At 41.7% G+C, this 21,298-nt stretch overlaps 1 pseudogene; it reads left to right on the top strand.

The window, feature by feature from the left end:
• Nucleotides 1-13,596: 13,596 nt before the first annotated feature.
• Nucleotides 13,597-14,458, top strand: LOC114625947 (annotated as a pseudogene).
• The last annotated feature ends 6,840 nt before the right edge of the window (nt 14,459-21,298 follow it).

The raw sequence follows: 21,298 nt of genomic DNA on the forward strand, positions 1-21,298 counted from the left end.
TCTCTCTCTCTCTCTCTCTCTCTCTCTCTCTCTCTCTCTCTCTCCACACACATGCACACATGCCCAATAAATAACAAAACACCAAAAGAACAAATAATGCAGTCAGGAAGTGGGAAAATGAATAGAGACAGGATCTCACCACATTGCCCTGACTGGCTTAGTATCTGTTGTGTTACTGAATTTACAGTAATTTATCATGCAATCCTCCTGCTTTAAGTACTACAGTTGCAGCACACATCATAACCAAAACTGCCTCAAAGAAACAATTTTCAAAAGAAGTACAAATAGCTAATACATGAAAAGAATATTTAATACTATCAGCCACCAGAGAAATGCAAATCCAGGCTACATTGAGGTTTTACTTCATTCCAGTTAGAAGAACTAAATTGGTGTGGTTAATACAGAAATAAGCAAGATGGTTCCCCCATAAAATGAAAAACGGAACTGGGATACAGCTTGTAGGTAATGTACTTGCTTATCATATAAAAGTGCCTAGGTTCCATCCTCAACACTGTAAAAAACAAAGCCAACCAATGAACCAAACAAACAAACCAACCCAACCGAACCAACACCAACCAACCAAAGAACCAAATCAAGTCAATCAACCAACCAATCAACCAAACAAACAAATCAACCAACCAAACAAACAAACAAAATAAAACAACCAATCAACCAACAAACCAACCAACCAAACCAAACCAACCAACCAACCAACTTGCAAATAGTACTATCACATGATCTAATTGTTCCACTGTTGGGTATATACTCAAAGAAACCACCAGTTTCATGCCAAGACACATACCTAAATGTTCATGTTATCGTGACACCAATTACAATAGGAAGTTCTGGAATCAGTATGGGTGCTTGTCAATGGATGAAAGAAAGTGAAAACAAGTATTTATGTACAACAGAATATTATTATACTATAAAGAGTGAAATCATATTATCTGCTGGAAAATGGAAAATGGATGGATCATATGTCAACCTCAGAAAGTCAACTATCACATTTCACTCACACGCAGAATCTGAATTTTTTTTTAAAAAAAGAGCATTGAGAGGCTGGAGAGATGGCTGACAGGTTAAGAACATGTACTACTGTTACAGAAGACTTGGACTCTGTTTCCTGTACCCAAGTCAGGAGGCTCACAGCTAACTGCCTGCAACTCCAGCTCCAGGGGATCTGACACCCTCCTCCAGCTTCCATGGGCACTGAACTGATATGCATCCCCCAAAACACATATTATTAAAACATAAAATCTTTAAAGAAATGAAAGTTGCAGAGGAACAGTGACGGGTATAGAAGAGGGTAATTCAAGTAAGTCTGCTCAAGGTCCAGTATATAATACATGCATGAAAATGCCATCATTGAACCTAGTACTCAAACAATTAGCATATGCTTATACAAAATCTCCATGTTGTCTCATGTTTCAACTCAAGGTCCAGTATATAATACATGCATGAAAATGCCATCATTGAACCTAGTACTCAAACAATTAGCATATGCGTATACAAAATCTCCATGTTGTCTCATGTTTCAACTCAGAGGTAAGCCAAATGGACAGTCTTTATCATGGGAAAAGAGTGGCTTGCTAGACCAAAAGACAGCCCTCACCTGGATATATGATGTCAGCTTTGACTTTGAGTAAGTCTTTTAGAGAGTTCATATAATCATAGAGGTCTTTGAATACCGTTGTCCCTTCTCCTAGGATGCAATCCCCAGAAAAGATGGCATTTTCCTCTTTTAGGAGTAAAGCCATGTGATCATCAGCGTGGCTAGGAGTATATAAAACTCTAGGCAAGAACACAAGGTATAAACCATAAACCAAAAAATACAAATTCTTATGCTTGGGCAAAATGTTGAGAAGTGAAGAATTCTGTCATCTGTAGACAAGACATCAACACAAGCTGCCAAGGAAGGAATTTCATTTTTTCCCAGGAATTGTTTGTGGAAAACTGACCCCAGACAAATATCTCCTATTATTAGATCATGTTTCTTATCCAGAAGTACACATTCAATGACATATTTTCTTCTTGTTTTATAAATAAGATGATTACAACAAATTTGAAAAACATGAAAATATAAAAACAATGAAAATCAAGATTACTCAGAAACAGTACTTTTAATTAAGAACATAACTTTTCAATTTTGTAAGCTAACAATTAAAAAACAAAACCACAGGAAGAAAAAACCACAGCCAGAAACTGGAAACAACTACTTAGATATCCCTCAGCTGAAGAATGGGTAAAGAAAATTTGCTACATTTACACAATGGAATACCATTCAGCTATTAAAAACAAAGACATCATGAATTTTGCAGGCAAATAGATGAAACTTGAGAATATTATTCTGAGTGAAGTAACTCAGTCCCACAATAACATGAAGGAGTTGTACTCAGTTATAAGTGGATATTAGTCATAAAATACAGGTACCATGTTACACTCCATAAACCCAAGAAAGCTAAACAAAAAAGAAGGCACAAGCAAAAAAGTTTGAATGTCACTTAGAAGAGGGAATAAAATAGTCATAAGAGACAGGAGGGAGGGAACAGGGATGGGGAGTTCAGGAGCAAGTATGTGGAAGGACAGGAGAGATGACTAGATGGCCATGAGAATGAGTGGAAATTTGCAACTGGTAAGAGTGAGGAAGTAGGGGGCATCTCAAGGATGAGACAGAACTGGGATCGGGAGGTGCCCAAGAACAAATAGGGGTGACCTTAGCTGTGACTCACTACACTGGGGATAGGGAACCTGAAGAGGCCACCTCCTGTAGCCAGGCAGAAACCCTAGTGGAGCAATAGAGACATTAACCCACCCACAAAACCTTCAACCCAAAATTTATCCTGTTTACAAGAAATATAGGCAAGAGAGATGGAGCAGAGACTGAGGGAATCGCCAACCAACAACTGGCCCAACTTGAGACACATCCCATAGGCAATCCCAGTACCAATCCCTAAAACTATTAATGATACTCTGTTATGTTTCCAGACAGGAGCAAGTTGTCCTCTTAGAGGCTTCACCCAGCAGCTGACTCAGACAGATATAGACACCCACAGCCAAACAGTGGATGAAGCTTGGAGACTCATATGGAAGAATAGGAGGAAGAACCGCAGGCCCTGAAGGGGATAGGAACTCCACAGGAAGACCAACAAAGTTAACTAATCTGGACCCTATGGGCTCTCAGAGTCTGAACCACCAACCAAAGAGCATACACAGGTTGGGCCTAGGTCTCCTGCTTATATGTAGCAGATGTGCAGCTTGGTCTTCATGTGTGTCTGGAGCAACAAAACAGAGGCTATCCCAAAAGATGTTGACTGTATGTGGAATATTTTCTTAGCTGGGCTGCCTTGTCTGGCCTCAATGGAAGAAGTGCCTAGCCTTGCAGAGACTTGAAGATATAAGGGTTGGAAGATATAGAGGGGGGTGACAGGGACTTGCTCAGAGGAGAAGAGGAGGAGGAATGGGAGAAGGATTGTAGGAGGGAGTGATCAGGAGGGGGAAGTGATCAGAATGAAAAGTAAATAAGTAAAAAACCATAAAATTAAATAAAAAAAAACAGGTATTGATACATAATAATATAGATTCCAGGTTGGATTGTTTGAGATACTCAAATATTTAGCATATTTGTCTGTGGAAGGCGATAGCAGGTAAAAACTGTTTACTCTTTTTGATTTGTCCATTCTGTACTGTAATTTTCTGCTAAGGAAATTATTGGACACACTTTGAAAGATGGTAGTGATGTCTATTAGTAAGAGTTTATAATACAACTGGGGAATAAAATACATATTTCAATGACTAGATCAATTGAATTTTGTTACAGTTTCAAATTGGAAATGTTTACATCCATTGAAAGCAGTGAGGCTAAGAAGACAGTGCGATCAGTAAAGTGCTTGCTACTGGGAACCTGAATTTGGATCCCCAGCACCCACATAAAAGCTGAGTGTGGACTTGCTTGCCTATAAACCCAGAGCTGAAGGGTCTTCACTGGCCAATCTGCCTAGCCAGCTCATTAAACTCCAGGTTCAGTGAGAGTTTGCCTCAAAAAATAAGATAGATGAAAAGTAATATTTTTAAAACAACAAAATAAAAACTGGAGACAGAGGATAATACCCAATGTCCACCTCTGGCCTCCAAAACAGCAGCACGCATGACCAACAACACACCTACAGATACTCATACATCGTATACACACACACATGCACATGCACACACACATACACACACATGGACACACATACACACACATACAGACAGACACACATTCTATCACTCTATCTCCTGTATTCACTTGGAAACTGCTCCATAGAAATCACCTATAGATATGCACTGAATAAAGCTTAGAATTGTTACATGCAAATGGAAAAATATTAAAGAGATTGTCTCTGAGATTTAGGAAGCAATTGATTTCTCATTCATATGTAACACATTGAATAGCACATAATCACTTTTATAATCATTTAATAATAGTAAAGCTATCTCGGTTTTAAGACTGAGACATATTGACTATAATCTTAGTCCATGAGTCCTGGTTCCTGGCGTTCCATTTATTGCTCCATGTCCCCGAGAACATGAAAATAAGCTCTAGTTGATATAAACTCAAATTTAATTTCTGAGAATCACATAATGGTAGTATTTTATACCTCCTTGAAATCTTAAAACATAATTATGCACTCATAAACCTTTATCATTATTGGGAAATAGACTGTACTGGGATTTAGGAGGCTTCAGTTCTTTTCCCTTCTCAGTACTAACTTGTTTGAGCAAATTGCTCACCAAGACTCCTTAGGGACTCATGGGAGCTTAGCAAAGGCTTGGCTGTACATAAATTTAACATCTCTCATTCTAAGATTTAATAACTTATCTGGATTCTTTTTCTCTTTAAGATTACAACTGAATATAAGAGGTTGGTTTTTTTTTTTTTTTTTTTACTGTTCTATAAAGACCCAAAACAGAAGGGCTGGCTTTTAGAAAAGTGCTAAAAGTGTTTATTTAAATATTCTCTCAAATACTAATATATCACATGGTCTTGGACAAATTTCTTGATTTTTCTAAAGCTGATCTTCATCCTTTAAACGTGGGAAAACAAAATTGTCTACTTTTTTAATTCACCAAATGAGCTACTACACTTAAATCTCTTAGCACACAGGGACATTGACAAAGGTGAGGTTCTGACCACCAGTGGTCCCAGTTGTTACTGACCTCAACTCAAACACTAAGCCCTGATAAGAGGTGGTCTATAACGATGAAACTAAGGAAACTAGAGTTTTGTTAAGTATAAAGAGACATGCTGGTGATGCATGACAATTAGTGGAATGAGGGTAAAGAAATGGCACGACAACATCACATTTCCTGGGTACCAGCAAAGGACTTCTTAATATACAAGACTCAAGAGTCATCTTTTCATTCTCACTGGAGAGAACAACTTGCTTTAAAAAGGTTGACAGCCATCACAATGTACAGTAATGGAAGGGGCTTTTCATTTCATAATAGTCATTAAGTAGTGAATTAATGTGTTTATTTTGGTAGACCGTCCATTTTCATTCAAAAGTTTTCCTCGATAAATTGCATGTAAACAATTTGAATACCCAAGCTTATTCAAAGTTCCTGCGATTTTAGATAAACACAGATTTAAAAAAGAAAAAAAAAACTGTACTTGAAAGTGCTCTGGTAATTTAACCTCCAAATTCTGAATTCAAATGAAAGTGGGGGATTTACCAAATATGAGACGGAGACGACTCGTGTTTTCATGTTCTTTCTTTCTGGCAGGAACTCGTTTCAATTGAAAACATTCCCTCACCGTTTCAGAAACCCAGAGGGCAATTATGAGTTAAGACCTGGAAAATAAAACTGAGAGGAAAGACTGGAACAGCATGTGGTTGTGATTTTCAGGGCCACAGAGAGGGGAAGTGGTTTTCCACTGCTAGCTAAGCCCGGGGGGGGGGGGGGGGGGGGCGCCGCAGCCGAGCACTCTTGGGTACAGGAACCGGGAGGGCAGGCAGTCAAAGCACAAAGAGACGCTCACCTTCTCCATTCATGGAGGAGCAGGTGCTGGCCGGCCCTGCAGTTACAACTGCCTGATTCAGGATCTTGAAATAATCCTTTTCTGTTGACATTTGTGATTTCTCACACACCCAATCTCAAAGATAGGTCCTCTTAGTCAGGTGCTATTTTTCACAGAGACACGACTCAGTAGGTTGTACGACTTTCCTAAGACTTTGAGAGTTCAGTTAGAACTCACTACTGCTGTTGTCTGTCTTGGAAATTGTCTGGGGTCTGGGGTCAGGGAGGGAGGGAAAGGAAGGGGGTAGTAATTGTTATTTGTCAATGCCAGGCTGTAAAAGCAGTATGAATATGGAAATCTTTACGGCTTACAGTTGGCAGTTCCTGACTTTCTTTTGAATCTTCTCTTACCATCCAGTGTGAAATCCTGCTTTATTTGAGCAAAATAAACAAGAGTCATATCTAAATAGTTCATGGAGAAGCACTTTAGTTCCCCAGAATTCTTCTTAATTCAGAAGACTAATCCCAATTAATTTAAAATGAACCTTGTTCTCCAGGTTACAGCACAGTCTTCCAGCTTCTTCACCTGGAGACATTTTCTCTGCCAGGTGTGTGGTCGGACCACATTTGTTAACTTTTTAAAATTCACTTTCTCACCTGCAAAAGTAGATATTCCATAAGTCGTTATAAAGATAATGTATATAAACACTATATATTTGTATTGCGTTGTATGAATGCAAAATGCAGAATGACTTTTACCTTCAATAACCATTAGGTTTTCTTATTGGTTTCATTTACATTTTTCTCACCATCATTTCTTTTGGGAAGTTCAGGCTATGCCAACACTATGTTTACAGCAATAGATCTTTAGTATGGCACTAGTGCATACTTTGGCTCAATGAATGTGACTATGTCTACCACATACCTTAGTTACTCCTAGTGAAGTCACCCACCCCTCTCTATGGGTGTTCATGGTGCACTTCCTCATCTTCCCTAGTTAAATGAAGCATAAGGCATAGACTCTCAAAGAAAAAAAAATAAAAACAAGATCTTGATAGGTTGCGTATTAATTCACCCATAGTTTTCTACGATACTGTTTTCACTGAGAGAAGAAAACTCTGGGATGGGGGCAGAGGGTCAATGACAGAGGTGGCCAGGCTTTCCCTTCCCTAAAAACTAAAGGTGGTTATGCTGTTGCTTGCTGGCAGTGGTGCCTGTAATGCTCCCTAACACTGAGTGTGTGCTTCCTTCTACCAACATTGACTAGAAATCATTAACAACCACCTATAATATTGTTGTCTTAACCTCAGAGACCAGGAAATTGCCACAGAGACTAAACAACTTTACAAAGGCCATTTGAATATTAATAATTCAAATCAAAGAAATCTGGCTCTGGAGCCTGCATTCTAATCTAACCACATCCCCGTTTCTCTACCCTTATCTGAGAATGTGTGACCTTTCTGACAGACAGAAGGGAAATCTGTCTAGAACAAGTGTTTCACAACATTGAGCCACAGCCTACCTTTCTTCTTGGTACGTATTTCAGCTACAGCACTGATGGTCACTCTAGTATTGCCCTGTTTTTGTGCCCAAGGAAGGCATATTTCAAGCCAGGATTTAGGATTTTAAGTATGTCATGGAACTAGACAATTATGTGAAGTTTTGAAAATGGAAAGCAACATGTTCATCTTTGGTTTTGTTGCTGCTTTTAAATCCCTAGCGCTTAGCACAGTATCTGACAAGTAGTCAACCAGCAATAAATAAATGGAGGCATGAGAACTGTTGGCAGCTGGAGTTTTATTGATTCATACACTGTGTGGAATCACCACAGCCAGCGGAGGCGTTCTCTGTGACAGTGCTTCATCACTAAGGAGGCAGATGATCATCATTGTGAAGGGATCACTTTAGGAACGGAGAGACTAATTAACATTCCTGGTCAGCTCAGGAACTTTGGAACACTTGTCCCTCCAGAAGAGAGAGGCTAATTAACTTTCCTCAGACCACAGTGGGTGGAGACCAACCTGCGGGTCGGGGAGGCCCAGAGCACTAGAACAAATTCCACAGGGCAGACAGTTGGCCACCAGAAGACAAGGGAAGTCCCTACCACCTCATTCTCTAAAGACCAATCAGTTTAAAAATCACACTGTTCTGCTAATCATATTGTGCCTACTCACTGTTTCTCTAGTCGACCCCTTAAACTGTATAAAAACTGACCAAATGGGCTACCTGGGGTCGCCATTCCACCTTCAGTGTAGGACCACCTCAATGTGTTGGATCATTAAATTTCCTCTTGGTTTTTTGCATCAATTCTCATCTCCGAGTGGTTCACTCAGGGCGTCTCCAGTAAGCTAAGGCTCACCAGAGTCTTACAATTGAACATTGAGAGTTGTGGGGCTCTGTCGTAAATGCTTTACAGAAATTGGAAAATATTAATGACTGAGACTGAGAGGAGTCAGAAATAGACTTTGCAAAAGACACAATGTAAGCCCAGGGCACCCTCAGCTTTGTGTTCAGCAAAAGGTCAGATGATCTTTCAGAGGAGACAGTTTGTTTATATTTATTTTAAAAGTATATGTTTGTTTATTTATTCTTTCTGTATGTATGACGTGTGTGTGTGTGTGTGCTAAGTTGCCAAGGCACACATGTAAAAGTCAGAAGACAACATGAGCCCTTTCTCTCTTTCCACCATGTGGGGCAGAGGGAACAAACTCAAGTTATCAAACTTGGTGCAAGTGCCTAAGTCATCTGCCCCCAGGCCCAAAGATAGTTTATATCACAATAATTTGAAAAGAAAGTGTGCCTATCGTTGTCTAAAGACACTTTGAAGTTTTTGTCAATGATAGGAAAGTGGCGAGTAAAAAGTAGGAAAGACCCTGAGAAAGGAGGGTTGGTAAATGTCACTCTAAAACAAAGCTCCCAGAGAAATGTAGATTTGGAGCCTATGGGACTTACACAGGACAGATGATCCCACACAAACACTGTCTCTCAGGCAGGGTCAGTCCTAGGGGGAAGGGAGGTCTACAGGACCTAGTGGAACTTGTTCAGGGAGGTGGGAAGGCTTGTGGGGGGTATAGGTGTGGGAGGGAGGGGGACAGGGGGGGGTGGGGGTTGAGAGTGGGAATGGTGGAGCTTTATTTAGCTTCTTTCCAGGAAGTCCTGCTCCACTGTCTTTTTCAAAGGACCAAAGGCAACTGGGAGACTGTCCTCTACAAAGTCTACAGGACAGGGCAGCTTCAGATTCCTCCAGGTTTCAAAAAGTCTGCTGTTCCCAAAGGAAGGCACCTCATAGCCAGCCCAGAGGGCTGTAGCAAATCCCCAACACATTCAGCCTGTGTGTCCCAGACTCCTTGGGAGAACCACAGCGTTCAGCATCACCAGGCTCCTCAAGGGACTTTACCTGCAAGTAGAAACCATATTGGAAGACATACTTGGGGCTCGAAATCCAGCAGCAGGGTTATGTTTCCTATTGTTTCCAAGGAATCTGTCACTACTTATAAGAACAAAAGTCTAGCAAATGTGTCAGGGAGTTTGTCCATGCAGAAATGGTTTCTATTTAATGAGTGACTCCTGAGAATGTTAGGATTAAGGAACCCCAGGACCAAGATAAAATTCACTGACCCTCAAATTCATTTGATCTGAACAAGCATTTATTTATTTATTTATTTATTTATTTATTTTTGGTGACTTGGGATATTTTCTACTTTGTGTATTAATAAGATTATTTTTATCACTGTTAAGTACTCATATACATTACTTTATTTTTGAAACATTATTATATTTAATGATTTTTATTCACATAAAATATTTTAAAGTTAAACATGTTCTTTAGATTTTATAACCAGCACCTTTTACGTTATTTTCCAGCTTTGCTCAAGAGTTTTCTTTCAATTATTCATTTGACAAACAATATTAACCTCAAACTGTCTTCAAGTCATCTCACCAACCAGAAGGAAAAACTGTCTTTTAAAAGAACCAGATTAACAACAGGACAAACAGCCCAATGAAGAAAATTGTGGTTGTGATAGGATAATTAGCATTTTCTGTTCTCACGGAGTTGGAAGTTGATCAGGGGAAGCAGGAACTGGGTCCTTTCCAGAGCCCCAGTGTGCCAATCTGATAATCTGAGTGTTTTCTGTTGTTCCCTAAGAGAAGGAAAACAGAGGGAAGACTGGAAACAGAGATGCTGGCAGGGAAGGAGAGTTTAGGGGAGCTGCTGCCTTGATAACTTTGAACCAGGAAGAGCTTCTGCCTTGGTCAGCTTGCACTCTATCAACTAGGTAGACTGGGTGATTTATAAAGAAGTCTAAGGTCAAGGCATCTGCAGATTGAGCCTATGGTCAGAGCCTGCTCCCAGGCTAATGGAGGGCTGCTCTTTGTTATGTCCCCAAACGGTAGAAAGAGCAAACAAGTTTTATCCCTCTAAGAGGGCTCTATCATCAGGACCCAATACTCACAATGAGGTTGGGATTCAAACATGTGAAACACTAATCTCCAGATCATACCTAGTAAAACAATGGAGCAGGAACTCCAAAGACACTGCTCCCAGCTCTGCTAAACTGACATTTGGGACAGTCCAGGTGTCCACACCCTTCCTAGATTTCCTATTACCACATTCCTGACTAAATCCCCCACCTAACTCATAAGTAATGGATCATCAATCTGCAACATGTTGTTTTGGTTTTGGTTTTTGGTATTATTTTTAAGCCTACCGGTAGCCTGGGACAATATTCTCAATATCATGACAATGTTTAGGATTTTAAAACTTTTTTGTGTGTTTCTAGGTGCAATTGAGGGCTAACTTAAGTTTTAAAAACAGGATGAAAAGATTCTGTTCACGAGGAAGATTGGCTGAGTGGGAATGAGATTACAGGGCTGTTTGCCTTCACAAAGGAAGCCAGTTGTTTAAGATCATAGTCATCCATTTCTATGGCAGAGGCTTGAGTTGCAAATGCAGAAATATTTTTATTTTTTTTATTTATTTTTTTTAAGTTTCTTTTTTTTAAAATAATTTATTCATTTATTTATTTATTTTTGAACATGAAATGCTTTTTTATAGCATGTTTTACAAGGGGAGGGGGTAAGAGAGGCCAGGTGGTGGAAAAGTACAAAATCTTCTTGGCCTGTGCCTTGAAACATGTCATGGTCTATACGGTACACTGCCTTGAATTATGATCTACCTGCTGTTCTTCAGAAGATATGGTACACTGCTTGAGTTATGGTCTCCCTGCTATTCTTAAGATGATATGGTACACTGCTTTGAGTCTATCTGCAGTTGCTAAGCAGGATCTGGATCCTCGCCCTTACCCTCACCCCCTACCTTTTCCCACCTGCACAAGGTTCCCTGAAGCTTGGCAACTGCAAGATCCTGCTTGGCAACTGCAGATAGACTCAAAGCAGTGTACCATATCATCTGAAGAATAGCAGGGAGACCATAACTCAAGCAGTGTACCATATCTTCTGAAGAATAGCAGGTTGCAGTCCTCCTCGCCCCCACGAATAACTAGGGCCTGCCGGTCGGGTCCAGTGGCACCCAGACGTGGGGCTCGAGGCACGGACCCCTCTGGACGGACCCTCATTGAGAGGATGTGCGCAGGACATCAAGATTGAGCGAGACAGAGATCGTCGCCCGCGACCTGTCATCCACGGAACCAGGTTGATGCTGCCATCAAGAAGACGGTTGAAGTTCATTACCATCAGCCGAAAATTGAAGAGGATCCAGAAGTGACTCCGCAGAAGACTGACACAGCTGCCAGCTCCCCTGCCTCCCCCTACGGTCGACCGCTAGACTTCCACGCCCTCCAGAAGGGTTCCTGGTATGCCTGGCTTTGCCCCCGTTTCTCTCGCTAGAGAGCTTGGCCTCTTGATCACCACAACAAAAATTGGCTTTATCCTAAACCAAGGCCGCCCTTGATATGGCCGCTAACATTGGGGAGCCTTCCTTTATGACAATATTACACCCCAAACTGACAAATGGTTGGTAAATTGAACATTTACAAGGGACTAGGATGGCTGTGAGTTAGCCCAGAAATATTTTTAAAATGTTACTGTTTATCTCAGTATTACTCTGAAATGTTTGACTAAGTCACACGCTTCACTGTAAGTTCTTAAACCTAAGTGACTGACGACTAAATGCTAGACAATTTCTCCTATGTAGGCTATCATCCAATAGCACTTTCAGAAACATTGAAATAATTTTTGCTGCCTGTTGTGTAGGACTGTCTTCCCAGCCCAGCAACTGTCATCTTGGTGAATTCAGCTGTGCCCACTTGCAAAAAGATTGTTATCCCAACTGGACTCCTTGACAGTTTATGTCCCTTCACAGAAGGGTGAGGAGGGCCACAAAGCCCTCCAGAGTATTCAGATGCTCCCTACCACCTGTTGTGAGGCACACTGTCTTAACTGCATGCTTCCTTGAGCAGGGGCTAGAGTGGGGACAGTGGGGGAGGGAGGTTCCGTCTGCCCAGCTTTCCGTCTGCCCAGCTAAAGGGAAGCCATCATCCTTGCTGCATAAAGCTTTCCTAATGCAGCACTTTTGAAAGAAATCTAAGCTCTGCAAGGAAGTTGGTTAAGCACATTATTCCCCAGAATGCACTTAGGTAGAACCATGCTGTGGTTGTCTTTTGGACCTCAGGAGAATAGGTTAACCTTATTTCAGTCTTCCCAAGGGAAGGGATTTTACTACCTAAGCACTGTAGACAGCAACCACATGGCTATTGAACACTCTAAATGTGCCTAGAGTGACAGGAATTGATTTTGAAGTTAACTTCTAATTAACTTGGATTTCAATAGTACACATACCTAGTCACTATAACAGTGGCTGACCCAATTCTACATTCCCAAGAATTCCTGGGTAAGAGAAAAAACGAGAGAAGGCAACTTCCTGAAACTACTTGGTTCATTTTTGATACAAAGACAACTTCCATAAAAACAACATTTATCTAACTAGTTAGCCTAGAGAGCAGACCTTTCAGACATTCATCAGCCATTCCCTCTGCCAATATTCACTGAATTGGCATGAGTTAGCAAGAGGAATTAGGATCAACAGGGACACCAGAAGTTCCTTGTTGTGCCTCTGTCAATGAAGCAAAGATCAGCGAAGACACCAGACCAAGAAGCATTGCAAAGCTAGCTCTACACGCAAGCCCCTCCCACAATCTATTGAGTCCAAAACTCTGTTGCGCCATGTATTGCAATCTGGAAAAATGAGGAATTTTAGTTTTCCCCTGACTTTCTTAGTGTTTTTGTTTGTTTGTTTGGTTGGTTGGTTGGTTTTTGTTTGTTTGTTTGTTTGTTTTGTTTTGTTTTGTTTTGGTGTGTTTCTCTCTACAGAGTCACCAACAAATGGTGCTCAACAATGCATGTAAGGCAAACCAATACGTGCATGGAGTTAGTGAAGAATCCTTTATCTCATGTCTTTTCACATGCTTCCTTTAGCAAAACATTCTTTCACTTGTGTCCAATTCAGGAAAACAGTCCTTCACATGTTTGCCTCAGCAAAACACTGTGTGACACAACTGACTTTTAAAAGAACTCTTAAGTTTTCACTTCAAATCTGTCTCAAAAAACTTTTAGGCCCCGTCCTCCTCCCCACCACAAGAACTAGGTCCGTTGTTGCCCACCGCCCGAGATCTTCAAGCTACGTGCCCGCGAGTTCCCATTTGGACTTTTGCAATCAGAGATTACAGCAATGGCTTCAAAATGGAGGGCTACTCCATCTTGGTATTGTCACCCAGTATATGCAAGATACTGGCAACATTATCATCATGCTTTAGATGCGAAGCCACCAGAACGCCTACAGAAAGTTCAGGGATTCCTATTTCACTTCCCCATGGTTCTTCCCTCATGGAGTTCTTCCCTGGAACTCTCTTGCTTATGAGGCTTGGCATCTTTGGAACTCTCAAGGCCAGCACATGGCACAGCAGGAGTCTCCCTACAGTGTTTCCCATCTCAAAAGCCCTGGGCAGCCTCTGCATAGCCGCAATAGAACCCAGGCATCCACAAGAGAAAACGAAGCACTGTGTGAAGAGGAAGAGCTGGAGTTGGATTCAGATGATGAAGTGGAGTGCGACCTGAGCAATATGGAAATCACCAAGGAGCTCCGCCAGTACTTCGAACAGACTGAGAAGCACAGAGAAGAGAGACGGCGACAGCAGCAGCTGGACGCGGAGCGCCTGAATGACTATGTGAATGCGGACCACGGCCTGTACTTCAACCACCACAGGTCAGTGGAGCCCCATCTGAGAAGCCCTGGGAGCGGTGCCAAGCAGAGATGAAGCGCTTGTACGGGAACAGTGCTGCCAATATCCTGGCCATGGAGGCTGCTATGCAGATGAGCTTTGACAAGCACTGTGACAGAAAGCAGCCGAAGTACTGGCCTGTCATTCCCCTGAAGTTCTGAGTCCTGGGCACCAGGACCCTAGGCAATGCCTCACAGTTCCTAGCCTTTCCCTCTTTATCTCTCCTGTACATTTTTTCAGAGAAAAAGGCCTGTATACCGATATGGTGGATACCGTCTGTCAGCCACTTATAATTCTGTCAACAGTAATGTTGCCACCACAAGGAATGTTCACTTGACATAAAGTGATAATTGTATGTATTGGACTGGCTCTCGATTTTCTCTGTAACAGTCCAGTTCATTGAAATTATTGCCTAGAGATACTGCCTATTGTTTTGCATTTTTAATTTCCTTCTTCACGCTGTCCTCAATGTCATAAAAGCCTTAAGCCACAGGTCATTTGTTGCTACATTTTTTAGACCAGTTTTAATACAGCACATGCTAGCTACAAATTCTTAAATCTCCCTGCTTCCACCTCCCAGATGCTAGCTTATAGGTTTGCAGCACCCACACTGGGCTTCTGTCCATATATTTTCTCAGACTGTAGATCTTTGGATCCCTCTGAAAACAATGCAAGTGAACAGTAAGACAAGTGGCACTTGTTACTCAGCTAGGTGTCAGCCCATATGCTTTGTAAAAGACCTGAGAGTAAATACTCTGGGCTTGGCAGGCCATGTTGTCTGTGTCCTAACTGCCTGACCCTGTCTTCATAGCATAAAAACAGCCATTGTTACTGAATAAACAAATGAATGTGACTGTGTTTCAATAAAACTTCGTTTAAAACAAGAAAAAAACTTTTAAATACATAAAAAGAATAAAGAGTAAGTAGTGACTAGACAAATTGACCAGTGGATCTGCTGTATCTTGAGGTTCTCTCAGGCCCAGAAAAGCATTCTTCAACTTAGAATACAATTTTAGAAATACAGAATTTATTGAAAATAACAAATGCATCATTTTGGTTGCATTTATACTTATTAAACAATTATTCCCAAGGAATATGTATAGACAATAGATTACAACTGAGCACATTCTATTCTATGTCAAATGGCTTTGACTTTATTTAATCATCAATTCTTTCCCTCTGAGTCAAGGATGTCCAACCATAGGTAAACATTAGACTACTCTATGGTGCTTTCTGAAACTATGTATTTGTGTCCTTCAACTCTGGTTTCCCTGATTTACACCTGGAAGGTTCAGATATACAGAGTTCTGTAAATGCAGAAATGAAAACCACTGTTCTAAACACAAAGCTTCTTTTTTTCTGATGATAAGCAGGAGTTGCAGCTTGCTCGAAGTTCTAGTCACTCTGCAACCCTTAAGATACTCGGCCATCAGTTGTCTTATACCCAATATAATGACACAAATTTCCTGGGCTTGAAAGCATTCATGGTCTTCTCTGTGCTGGTGTATTTTCCTTACACTTCCGTATTTCTGAGGCCTCCCATAGCTATACCCAGGAAATCCCTTCTTCTTATTGTTTGTTTATTAACAATAGTTCCAAAATTCTTTCGCTAAGTCTGTGGTTCTTGAAGTTCCAGAAGCTTGTTGAATCAGTTTTCTTCATGTCACTCCTACAGGTTCTAGCTCAGTAGGTTGAATGGAATCTAGCTATCATTCTGACAAACTACCCAGTGAAGTCAATGTTGCTGAGACTCGTACTTCAAAGCCACTGGTTTTGGGTGATATTCCTTTGGCCAGCTAGATGATGTAAAAGTCACCTACCTGGGGGTACTGTTAAAATAAAATTTGTGATTCAGTGCATACTTCAAGTGGGACCTGAAATTCTGCATAGCTAATTAGGGGTCAGATAATGTCTGTTTTCTTCTAGTCTGGAGACTACCCTTTAAATATACAGTGTATTATGCTCCATGCCCTGATGTTTCTTCCCATGGTCAATTAGCTGAATGGAGAATTAAACTGAACAGGTCATCTTTCTCCTCTATTGACAATGGGCCTCTGGGTTCCATTGTGTCCTGAGGAAAATATATGCTGAGGTCCTAATCCTCACTACAAATATACTCATGACTGTGAACTTGTAGGAATTTCAGGTCTCAGTTTAAACTTAAAATTGAAAGAATCTCAGGTTTCAGTTTTAACTCAAAAATTAACTGCCCCAGGACACGTCCTGAGAGGAGCACATTCCAAAGACTTACATACATTCCAGGGGAAGGGCCCAAGATAAGAAGTAATCAGGAAGCTGAGCCTTTAACTTAATAAACCTGGGCAAGGGAAGCCACTTAGCAAACACTCCTTGTCATAAAAATAATGTGCAAGTCTGAGTCACCTAGAGACTAGACCTGGGAATGGCTATTTAGGTCAGCCTTTGTGGTTGTCTTCTGGCTCGGGGTTCATCTTGCCTGCCTGCAAGGGAGCCCCCAGTGCACTGGTTATCATTAAACCTCATGTTTTTGTAGCAGATCCTCTGTTTGTGAGTGTTTCTGTGGGAGCGCATCCCCCGGTTTTGGATCTTTGGGTCCAACAAACTCATGTGAAGACATGTTGGGTAATGGTAGGGGTCCTGTGTCTGCCCCACCATGGGGCTAGGGCCACTGTTGGGGAGGCAGGATGCAGGAAGTTTGTGTTTTCACCCCATGCTGGTGCCAGGCAGGTGTTGGGCTGTGAGAAGCCACTGCGGGGGACACTGGGACACTGTTCTGGGGGTGGGGGAGCACAGTCTGAGGTTCCAGGGAAGCTGGAACTAGCTGGGGGTCAGGGATTCACAGGCCTGCAGGACAGCTGGGGACAATTTGGTTCTCAGGTTCTTGAGTACCCAGGCACCGCTGGAAGCCGCAGAAGAGCTGAGAACAGCTCATGGGCCAGATCGGCCCACGGTCGCGGTGGCTGGCTTGGATTGGTGGTCGCAGTGGCTGGAACATAGAGAGGTCTTGTGCGAGAGATTAGACATGAGCTCTGTAGGTGAAGGCCTTCTCTATGGTTCCCCATGGCCGATCTCGATGAATAGAGACAGTCTGTAGTTTTAAGGCTTTTATTGTCATGGTGGAAAGTAGATGAGAAACCATACTCAAGTTTCTCTGGGAGGGCCTGAGGTCAAATATCTTTTGCAGGAAGGAGTGTCTGGGAAGGAAAGCTAAATTGGCTAGGCTCTTCAGGCCTTTAGGTAATTCATTGATATGGAGATCTGTCTTGAGGCTATGTGACTTTCCATCACACCTTCTAACTGTGGAGGGGCTAGTAGGAGTGTTGCCTACCGTTCCTTGCAGAGGACCCTGTGGGGTCACCAGGGTTTCAAACCTAGTTCAACCAGAAATCAGGCTGCCTTTCAAGATTCTACAAAGACAGGCTTTACACACATGTAATCTAATCACAAGGGATGCACACTACATTACAGTAGACCCTAAACCAACAACCACGGATCTTTTGACAAGGAGTATTTATTTACATATGGTCACCCAGAGAATGGCACGTGAAGACAGATAAGAAGTCAAGAAGTGCAGTTGTGAGAAGCTGGGAAGGGCTAAGGACAGATTGTCCTCTAGAGCCTTTGAGAGAACTCAGACCTGCCAACATCTTGGTTCCAGACTTCTGGCCTTTAGAACTGGGTGACAATGTACCTCTTTTGTTTTAAGCCAGCTGGTTCCAGTTTCATGGCACATTATTATAGCAGTTTAATGAGGCTAATAAAGTATAACATCACCTGCATACTGACCAAATACTCCTCAGGGCCAGTGGTGGCTTCAGTCAGCTCATGACTCTTCCTCATAGTCTTCTTGTCTTCCGTATTTTCACAATATCCTACTTGCTAATCTCCATACTGACCTATCCTGGTGATATATATCACCACACAATGATACACACACACACACACACACACACACACACACATCTCACCACACAAGTTAGAGTCACTGGGAAGAAGAAACTCAGTTGAGAAAATACCTCTGTCAGATTGCCTGGAGGCAACTCTGTGGGCATTTTCTTGAACAGTGACTGATGTGGGAGGGCCCACTTATTGTGAGCAGATAGGTCTGGGTTGTATAAGTAAGCAGGCTGAGCAAGCCAGGAGGAACCACCCAGTAAGCAGTGTTCCACCATGGCCTCTGCTCATTTCCTGCCTCCAGGTTCCTGTCTTGGCTTCTGGACAGTGACCCGAGATAGAGAAGCCAGTTAAACCTTTTCCTTCCCAAGTTGTTTTAGTCATGGTGTTTTATCACAGCAGTAGTAAACCTAACTACAGTATGACCTTAATTTGAGTGGTGAGAAATGTAGGGGTTTTTTTTTGTCTAATTGTTTGTTTGTTTTCTTTTAAGCCTCATATTCAGACAGTTGCACCTGAAAGAAATCAGTTGGTTGATTGGTGGTGGTGAGTGGTGTGTGTGTGTGTGTGTGTGTGTGTAATCTCTTAGTTTTTGTGTTTCTTCCTGTCTTCCTTGCTAAACAAAGAGGTAAAATATCTATTTCACATGAAAGGCCATTATGGCTTCAGAGGACCTCATATGGGACCTCAGAGGACCTTTCAAAGTCACTGGAATCCTTGTATTTCTGTCAGTTCATTTAATAGAGAATGCATGTCCCCATGTAATTTATAGACTCTAAGAATTAAAATATGTTTTATTTGGGGTTTTACTGCTATAAACAGACACCATGACCAAGGCAACTCTTATAAGGACAACATTGAATTGGGGTTGACTTACAGGTTCAGAGGTTCAATCCATTATCATCAAGGTGGTAACATGGCAGTGCCTAGGCATGGTACAGGAGGAGCTGAGAGGTCTACAGCTTCAGCTGAAGGCTGCTAGCAGAATACTGGCTTCCAGACAGCTAGGATGAGAGTCTTAAAGCCACACCCACAGTGACACATCTACTCCAACAGGGCCACATCTTCTAACAGTGCCACTCCCTGGACTGAACATACACAAACCATCACAGAATATAATTTTAAAAATAGAAAGGTCAAAGCATCAATAATTATGTGTTTTGAACAATATCACTTCAGAAGATTTCCTTGGATCCAACCTATAATGACTCAGGATATATATATTAGAATTTTTTTCTGAAATAGAAAGACACCCATAGTAAAATTCAGATGTCCAGTTTTGGGTACTAGATAACAAGGAAGGTATAGTACGTAAGTTCTACTTTATCCTATCCAGGTGCATGTTCCTAAACACACTTGAATTAAAAAGGCTTGAAATCAGTGACTGATTACTGCAACAAGGAGAGAAGTGAGAAGGAGTGGGTGTAGTTTACTTAGAAAGCCTGGCTCATGTAATCAATCACCAGCTCTGGAGAGCCAAGTGTCACCTGATTGCAAGGTCCATCCATCCTTACCTTAGTTTCCAAAATTCTAAAGCTAGAGAAATAATAACCATCCCTTCATACTCAGTAAGATGGCTGTGAAAATAATTATCAAGCAAAACATGGAGAACAAAAAAATGCACTGAAAGCCAATTCAAGAAAATGTCATTCCATTATTTGCCCTTATTTATTTATTTTTTTTACAGAATAAAGAAGCAATCAGCCACCACATAATTATTTAATAAGCAACTTGCCATTTGGTGTGTGTGTGTGTGTGTGTGTGTGTGTAAGAGAGATAGGGAGAGAGACAGATAGAGAAGAGAGAAACAGAGACAGAGAGACAGAGAGACAGAGAGAGACAGAGACAGAGACACACACAGAGACAGAGACAGAGAGAGAGAGAGAGAGAGAGAGAGAGAGAATGTGGGGAGGAGGGAGAATTTGGTAGCATGCCAATTTCGTTGGTTAACAGCAAAACTGTTTTAGCTCTAAAATGGGTGTGTCACACTTATAAATCAGTTTAATGAATCATTTATTGAATGTAAGAGTTTCCAGGCACCATACTTTTTTTTAAATGTCTGAATTTTTTTATTGGAAACTTTATTTACATTTCAGATGTAATCTCCTTACCCCATTCCCCCCACCCACCCAGGAACCCCCATCCCATCCCCCCTCCTCCTGCTTCTATGAGGATGTGCCCCCACCTACTCCCCCAGTCCCACCTCCCCACCCACAATTTCCCCCACACTGGGGCATCCAGCCTTCACTTGACCAAGGATTTACTCATCCACCTATGCCTGACACTGTCATCCTCCCCTACATATACAGCTTGAGCCACGAGTCCCTCCCTATGTCCTCCCAGGCTGGTGGTTTAGAGCTCTGGTTGGTTGGTATTGTTGCTCTCCTCATGAGGCCACAAACCCTTTCAGCTCCTTCGGTCTTCACTCTAACTCCTCCATTGGGATCTCCATGATCAGTTCAATGGTTAGCTGTGAGCATCTGCCTCTGTATATGTCAGGCTCTGGCAGACCTCTAAGGAGACAGCTATATCAGGCTTCCAGTCACCATACTAATGTATGAATTTGCACACATATATGTATGTGTACACATACAGTGATGATGATTTTGTGCTATATTGACTGAAGTGATCTTTGAATGATAATTAAACATTATCTGTTCTCTACTTCCATAGATGCTGAGCCCAGTCCTTTTTTAATTGAAAGAAAAACACAGGTGATGTGGCTTTGATTAGACTCCCTGGGTTTTGGTGAGGTTCTTTATGGGGGAGATTTGTATGTGAACTGGTATTGTGATGAAAACCAGCCCTCTGATTGAGTGGAAACAACCCAATCAGCTGAGGACTCAGATGAACCAAAAACATAGAAGTAAGGAAAATTATTACTCTTTCTTCCACACCTAGAATGCCCTTTCTCCTCTGCCCATGGCTGTCAACATATCAGGTTCTCTGAGGCATCACCTCTTTATATTGGTCTACTAACATTGTCCACACATTGACTCCAGTATGAGCCTACTCCAGTTCTACCCCCAGCCCTCCAGTTTGAGGCCTAAGTCCTCAATTTTGGACTTTTTTAAAAATCTCAGTCTTTAGCACTGAGCTAAGCAAACATCAGCTATCTTGGTCTTTTGTTGGGAGGCAGCCTATGGTGGGACTTCTGGACCCCCATACTGAAGTAAACCAATTCCCTGTCA

This window comes from Grammomys surdaster, unplaced genomic scaffold, assembly GCF_004785775.1.
Source record: "Grammomys surdaster isolate TR1022 unplaced genomic scaffold, NIH_TR_1.0 225, whole genome shotgun sequence".
NCBI classification, from domain to species: domain Eukaryota; kingdom Metazoa; phylum Chordata; class Mammalia; order Rodentia; family Muridae; genus Grammomys; species Grammomys surdaster.